Source organism: Egretta garzetta, unplaced genomic scaffold, assembly GCF_000687185.1.
Source record: "Egretta garzetta isolate BGI_Z169 unplaced genomic scaffold, ASM68718v1 scaffold35, whole genome shotgun sequence".
NCBI classification, from domain to species: Eukaryota; Metazoa; Chordata; class Aves; order Pelecaniformes; family Ardeidae; genus Egretta; species Egretta garzetta.
In genome coordinates, this window is record NW_009259730.1 from 1089066 (window position 1) to 1097311 (window position 8246).

General features: G+C 43.2%; 1 protein-coding gene across 1 annotated transcript in view; it reads right to left on the minus strand.

The window, feature by feature from the left end:
- Positions 1–8246, minus strand: part of KLHL14 (kelch like family member 14) — a 101333-nt gene that overhangs the window by 51947 nt on the left and 41140 nt on the right. The gene's annotated exons all lie outside the window — the stretch shown is intronic.

Consider the following 8246-nt stretch of genomic DNA (forward strand, 5'->3'; position numbering starts at 1 on the left):
ATGTTGACAGGAAACTGGAACAGTTCCCCAGAAAGATGCTCAGTAGCTTTCCCACACAGAGTCCTGCCAAGGTTGCTGTATTCGTACACAACACTGTTGTTCCTTACAGCTTGAAACAGGCTTTAATAATGTGTTGCCTATGGGAGATCACGAACAGTACTTCTATAGCAACAATATCTACACAAATAGATCATTTGAACACAAATCCTTAAATTTACTGAGATTTGAATGCTAACGATACCCTTACTAGGCACACAGTGAGTATCTGAATCATTGTAAGGCACATGAATCCAAGGAATTTTACTAGTGAAGCTTATATAGGTAAATGAGTCACAAACCCTCCCATGTCATGAATCTTATTGGCAAAACTGTGTGAACAACTGATTTTCCATATTGTTGGAAGTTCTGAAAAACCTTAACAAAATTCCCTTGATCCTGAATACTTTTAAAAATAAAACTAAAGAAAATGTCAAAGCTAGATGCTTTTTGCAACTTGCTTTTCCTTCCCCACTTCTTTTTTTGTTTGTTTTAGACTGAGGTGGTAAAATGGAAATGTTTATAGAATGCTTCAGGGTGGTCAAATCTGAATTTTTTCCCTAGGAAATTCCAATCAACTCTTCTTATTGATTTTCAGACTGCAGAAAGTCAAGAGGGTCCTTTTTTTTTGTTTGTTTGATTCTATATCAGGTGTCCATGACGACAGGAGGTCTCTGCATGAGAGGCTGTGTTCTCCCCATCCGAGTCTCCTTTTCCTTAGGAAGCTGAGGAGTAGAAACACAGCTTGCTGCTGTCTCACCTAAGCTGTGACTGGTTACCTTTTCCACTGTTTTTTTTTTTTTCTTCTGAAAGGCGGCAGCAGTCAGGGAAGATGGGAAGAACCAACTGTGGCATTAACTTCTATTTACTTCCAGCTTCAGTGCAAACTGTCTGTTTCCATTGAACTTGGCAGCTGATAATATTTGCTCAAAGTTTATTGTCTGCTTTCCAAGAATCCAGCAAGAAGTGTTGACTACTAAGTACTAGGCATGACGGTCTTTAAAGAAAATTTCAGGAAGGCAGCAAATATGATTGATTTTGTGTTCTACGTTTGCTCTCCTCACTCCCCTTGCCCCCAAGGCTTGCTGTACTTTCTCTTCAAGTACAAATCCAAACAATTACACCATCGCAGCTCTGTTCTATTTACTGCTCAGCAGTTACAGACTCAGAACCTCCGTATTCTTCTGCTATAAGGAAAAAAACTACAGTGACCCCAGGCCACAACGTGCCTTCAAAGACCTTCTCCTTTCTAACTCCTTTTTCCATGTGAAGGAGATGCACGTCAGGCAGAGTGAACAGAAAAGTCTCAGACAGGACACACAGGCAGCCAAAACAGGTATGTGTGATGCTCACCATGAGCTGACAGCACTCCACTTGTAAAAGGTACACACTAAGTATAAATTGTATCAGGAGGACTTTGTTTGAGAGGAGCTTCCCTATCTAGGAGGCTCTGCACCACTGGTGACCTACGTTTTCCCTGACAGGACAGTCCTGGATTGCACTGCCAAAGCATGGGCAAGAACAGCACAGGGAGACAGCTCTATTCTTTTCGGGACCCACAGGATTTGTACATGAACTGCACAGACTGTTGCAGATGCTGGAAAGCAGCATTTTTGCTGAAGTACAGCATTTCAGGAGGAAGTTCTCATTTTCGCAGGCACTTTGCCCTCTATTTGAGTGGCTTAGTAAGATTATTTTTTTTAACTTTACCACTAGAACATGGCAGTTTGAAATCCAGTGAAAAATTCCCCTTCTTGGAAGAAGAGTTTGGGCATGCAGATACTTGAATCTTTTTAAATAGGACCAGCTGTGACAGGACAAGGGGTAATGGTTTTAAACTAAAAAAGGGTAGGTTTAGACTGGATACGTGGAAGAAATTCTTTACAGTGAGGATGGTGAAACACTGGAATGGGTTGCCCAGAGAGGTAGTGGAGGCCCCATCCCTGGAAACATTCAAAGCCAGGTTGGATGCTGATAACCCCCTCTAGATGACCTCTAAAGGTCCCTTCCAACCCAAAGCATTCTATGATTCTATGATTCTAAGCTGCTTCAAGTGCTAAAAGGGGCAGGGTGACAGAAAGCTGAGGAGCAGCAGAGCCCAGCCAGTGGCAGCAGCCTCTGAAGGTCCAAGCTGAGAGGTCTGGAGCAGCCGACGCTGGTGTGTGCGAGGTGGGGAACCTGGTGGAAGGGGCACCGAGGGGCCAGGGGCCATAGCAGCACAGAATTCAAGAGAAGGCACAGGCAGAGGTTGGATCTGGGGAGGTTGGATCTGGAGAAGAACCCTATCTGGCAGAGTGACCTGGGAGCAAGGAAGAACATACAAGGCAGACTGGTAAGGGAAAATGAGTTCAAAGGGCTTTGAATTAGGGGACTTTGAGAAACTGAAGTTCTAGAGCAAGAGAGGGCAGGAGGTGGGGAAGGAGTTGGAGGTATTGGGACGATGTGTTGCCTAAGGACATAAATCAGGAGGGGCTGGCGGTTCACGGAGGAGACTGTCCCAACTAGTACCTGTGACCACTGGCTGGCAGGGAAAGGGGAGTACCTGCACGTGGTACCTGGTATCCCTTCTTCATCTACAGCTGTTGGGAAGGCGTTTGCCCGTAAGAAAGGCCATTAAATGCTCTTCATAAATTGTGTTTCTCTTACCGAGTACTGTAACTGGGCCAATAAGCTGGCTATTGCCTATGCCACCGCAGGTCTCAGGGATTTTGCCAGCCAGGACATACGTGTCTTTAAGGCGACTCCCAAGGACTGTCCCGATCCACAGCAATCCTCTGAGGACAATGGTGCTGCCTCTGACCGTACCCTGAGCTCCAGGCCTCCCCCCCCGCAAATCCTGGATACTTGACATCTCCCTGCTTACATTTCAGCACTAGCCTGTCTCCAAAGGCAAATGAATGCACGTAAGGCAAGTAAGGCAAGTAGGTGAGACTAACTAGGATTAAACTGACTACAGGCCTGTGGTTCACTTCCCCGCAGCCTCGAATGTGTCAGTCTCCCTTCTGCAGCTCAGCTGAGAGAGTCCTGGCACAGGCACAGTTTCTCGGTATTAATTCAGGCACGTAAGACCTGATCCAAAGCCCGCTAAAATAAACCACAGCCTCACGTTCACTTCACCCACACCGCAATGCAAATGTTAATAATTCACACACATTTTAAGGTACGTTTTTTTCATCCAGGCATTAATTTGGGGTCTGAAATATTTCTTGCTTGCAATTAACCATGAGTACAAGTATTAGTTAAAAACCCAAATATTGGTGTCAGGATCACAAAGGGACAGGCAGGTGGCTGTCACTACAACACACAACAATGTATTTCAGTGAAAAAAAAAGCATATTTTTTTTTTTACAGCCACCAAACATGCCCTACTGAGATCTGACAAAGATCTTAGCAGAAAAAGAAGTCAAGTTGAACTACAGTCTGAGAGATTTGTAGACAAACAGTGTATTCAAGAAGGAAATTATTTAATTGCCAAGGGATGTAAGCAGTTTCTTAAAATTTTTCATTTTCTCTGCAGAAGATAAAACAGACTGGTATGTAGGTCTTCCACATAAATGCTAGGGTCTCACGCTGTTCATCACTTTACATTTTCCTTCATCAACAGTTACCACCTTCCTACCGAGCGAAAACTGGTCATATCGTTGCCATCACCTGACACTGTTTAATTTGCTGTCACTTTCACTAACATCACCTAACACCAAACAGCTTGGATGATACCCTCTTTCCCCTGAAATTAAAGGAAAATAAAACCCTCTACAATTACCTTCAGCGGGAGGACCAGAATTTGCACTTCTAATCTCCCCAAGGTCTAGTAGTCCAGGGAACAAAAGTATAGAAAAACAGCCGGGTCTGTACATGCTGGGACTTCGCTGAACCCAGAAAACAGCAGAGTCAGGCTTAGCCTTCTTATCTCTTTGTGTTTTTACTTCCCCCCTTTCTCTTTTACTCTTCAATTCCGTATTTCCCACCTACAACTCTTCCCACCTCAGGTCACTTGGTTGATCCCTGTTCATTTTTCCTCCCCCACATCTGCAATAGCTTTTCCAGAAACTGAAATACTCAGCTGTTGTTGACAGCAGATGCTGTTTCTGCCCAGGATTAGGTTTTTTCCTTTTGTTTCATTCCCTCTCTTCTTTTTATCTGCCGGGGTCTTTTATGGTTTGCTTGCCTCCTTTCCTGTCTGGTATCCTATTCTTTCACTCCTCACCTTTCAAAACTGCTCTCTTCCCTTTTCCCCTCATCTTTACTTCCTTGCTTTCGCTACTGATATCCTGTTTCTCCCCTGGAGTATCTTAATCCCTTTCTTCTCCTGCATCTTCCCCTCTCTCCCAGCTTTACTTTCCTCACTCCCCTCTGCCTTCAGGTACCTGATGCAGCCGTACAGACATCTAACTGCTGCTCTGCCTGCAAATCCTGGGAGGAGCTGACCAGCCCAAACCACTGATGTCGAGAGGAGCTGCATGTGTCCTGCAGCCAGCAAACGGCTCCCAGGCCATAAGGGGCTGCCTCTTCCCACCCAGCCTATCTTCTTGCGCCTGTCTGGAACAGAAGTCATTGCAAATAGTTACAGGCGAGCGAAACCATAAAATCATGGCAATGTTCTATAAAAAGGCAACAATATTTAGGTAAAGCATTTAGTAATCAGCCCCATAATTTAAATATTTTTCTATAGCGCTCCATTCTCTGTCTACAGCTATACTGTGCATTAGCACAAGCAAAATTAAAGTTAAAAGCTTGGCGTTTCACAGCAGTGATGTGTTTTTAACCATTTTCATTGTTGCAAGTAAACATGGAAGCAATAATAATTCTCCCTAGCTCACTCATCTTTAAAAGTGGAATTCTCTCCAGCAGCACAGTAATGCTCTAACCCAAAACTTTTTAAAAATTGAAAACACATACCACGTATTCTATAAAATATATTATATTACACAATACGGCACAGAGACATTTTAATCAACTCAATACTCTGGTGAAGTCCCGAGAGTCAAATAAATAACTGGAAGATGAACATTCCTCCATCTAAATGCATTTTCTCCCCAGAACAACAGAAAACATGACCCAGCACAGAGTTTTCTGTGTCTCTCGGGGACAGACAAACGATCATTTAAGCCTAATGTTCAGGGTCACCGTAACGGGCCCAATCCACTCCTCGCTGAAATCTACTGAGATTTCTCCTACTGATGGCAAAACTGACTGTGCCTCAAAAGGCTTTCACAGAGGCTCGTGCACTGAGGCCCTATGGTAGGTGAGGATTGCAGAGGCCAGGAAGCTCCAGCATTAACCTGGAAAAGGGAGATCAAAGTCAACAGAATTCCTAGCTTGCCTAGAGTTGAGCACCTCATCAAATGCCGGATCAGAGCCAGAACACCCACCCCTCCCGTGGTAAAGTCCTAAATCTCTGAGTGCACAGCAAGGTTCACAAGTCAGGAACGTCATTCCTCCACTTTTTAAACGATGATTTTTTAGTTGCTGTACTTTGAAAAATAATTTTACAAAAATGCACGAGGGCATTGAAAGGTTACCTTCCCTCAGAAAATTTCATGAAGAAAAAAAAAAAAATCTGCTCTCCCTGCAGGTAAAGAGTGTTTTTCACCATGGCAAAGAAGACAACCCAGGTGCCGTCTAGCCCCAGCATCACTTGGGCTGCTGGATCTGCATTTGTAGCACAAACTTTACAAATATCTCTGCTCACAGTGTGCAGACTGGCTCTCATGATCCAAAATTGCCTGCCTCCAGCCCTGACAACAGCAAAAACTTGTGTTTGTCAGAAGAGTGAGCACATGTGATTTACCACGTAAAAAACAAGCCTAAAGAAAGAACCAGTGCTACTTCTACAGTTACATTTCAGAGGAGAATCACCCTATTTCCAGCTTCCCGGTACAGTCATTTTGTTTAAAAAAATATATGTAGCCCCAATTCCAAAGTAGTCCAAAGCCATAATGCACGTATGGATATGTATGTACCTTATATGTACACACTTTAAGTAGTGTGTTACCAAAAAAAAAAAGTTCTTTTTAAAAATGCAGAAAAGTCATTGGCAAGTTCTAATTCTGAGTGCGATTCTCCTAATTTCTTCTGTACAGAGTAAGCAGGTGGCTATGGCACGGTGCTGCTTGTGTTTCTCACCAACCCATACTGTACCGTGCAGTATATATCATACTGCACAAGAGGAACAGTTAATCTCTTGCTAAAGACATGTGAATCTTTTGTGAATGACCTTTCATTAAACTTTAAATTCCAAATTACCAAGGGCACCATTGCTTACAGAAAAGGTAATCAAAGTTTTAAAGTCCTTTTCTGTGTAATAATTTTCATCTATTTGCACACGTGCTTAACTGTTAGTTACTTTTAAGATTTCCTTCTGCAAATTAGTAACTTAAGAAACTCTATGCAGATTTTCTTCCTTAAACTGAAATTTTACTGAATGAATGTCAACCTCTCATTGCAACTTTAGAGAAACTATGAGTAACGGGAGGGTCAAGTCTGGAAACCTCTACAGTCTCGGGTATGTTTCTTTTGTTTCTTTGTCCATGTTTAAGAAGGCATTTGTACACTTAGGCAGCCTGATGAAATCTTAAAATGATTAAGATTCAAAGACAGGCCTTCGTGACCTTTATGAATTCCCAGGAATATCATCCAAGACCCAAAACGAAAATATACCAATTGTATTCTGTATCACAGAGCATTTCAACATCTCCGAGCTTTTAACATTTTGAGTAAGTTATAATGCCTGCTTATAAACAAGAGAAATCTAAATGATTTTGTTCTGATTTCACTGCCACCGAAGAACCCAATCAAGAGCAGCCAGTTACCATGCTGCCATTAAACACACGTTAAAGTCGAGAAGGTGACGGTATGTTTTCACCCACTACGGCTGAAGGTCTCTGAAATACCACTGTCTACACCAACGTGCAGACCTGTTACCAATAAAAAACCGTGGTATTTGGAGTCCCCCATAAGTCATTAAGTAAGCGCAACTTAGAATCTAATCTACGTCTACTTAAAGTGCGATCCTTTTGTGTACGCTCCTGCTTACAGGGAAAGCCAGCTCCCAGCACCAGGGGTATCAGATTCTTGCAGCATCCATGACACTTGTAAGCATTCAGTGGTCAGAACACCACTACATATCCTTCAAATGACATGGACCAGTGAAGCTGGAAGGTATCTTCACTGAACCAAGCCGGCTGGTATCTCAGCAATCCACCAGGACACGAGCCCCGGCATGCCCCCGGCGGCGTGCAGAATCTCGACTGAGGAGGAGGTGGTAGGCTTTGCGTTTTTGAAAGTCAACAGTTTTGAATATTGACATGCAGAGGGTACGCACCAGCTACAACAGCGGCGCCTCAAAAATACTTTATGCTGCAAAACGGTGGCATTCATTTTTTTACTGTAGGATTTCGGAGTGAGAATTGGGTAGACAGCAAGGTGATAAGCACGACAAAACACTAACAGAGCGAGCCAGCCCGAGATAATAAAAAGAAGGCACAGCATTTTCAAAGTTAAATCATCAGGGTACATATTACATGAAGATACAAAGAATCCTCTGCATTAATGCTACCAGAGCGTATTATCTAAAATATATAATAATGTACTAGTTTTTCTTGCTGCTGTTAAGTCATTAATAATATCCACCTATTAGTTAAAAAGCTGAATAATACAAAGTGTGCTTTGATTTCTGCGCTGCCGTGCCACTGTACTTGGAAGAAGGTATTATCTTTCCATTTCTGAATGAAATGAAGTATAAACATATTTTAAAAGGAGAAAAATAAATATCCCCTTCATTTCGGGTGTATTTACTGCTCATTAAACTACATGCTGTGCTTTCAGTTCCTAACGCCAACCTCACATTGTCAGCCTTTGACATCATGATTCATTACCTTATTAAATAACTGACATGTCATAGATGTAAGGACTATGAAGTCACAAGTTGCCACGCACAATACGGACATCACCTGCACATCAGCAACGCCGGGGTGTGCACGCATAACGCGGTTATTTACGAAAATAATCAATTAGATTTAGGACTGGGGTATCACAGCTCGAAACGCCCTGAAGATGCAACCCCTTGTTCAGGAGTATCGTTGTGGGGGGAAAGAAATTAAATACACGCGGCCTGTAAGAGATGGTTACAACAGGTTCCCGAAGCGCGGGCTCCCACACGCAGGGAGCAGCCCCACGTTCACGCGTTAGCCCCACGGAGCCGGCACGAC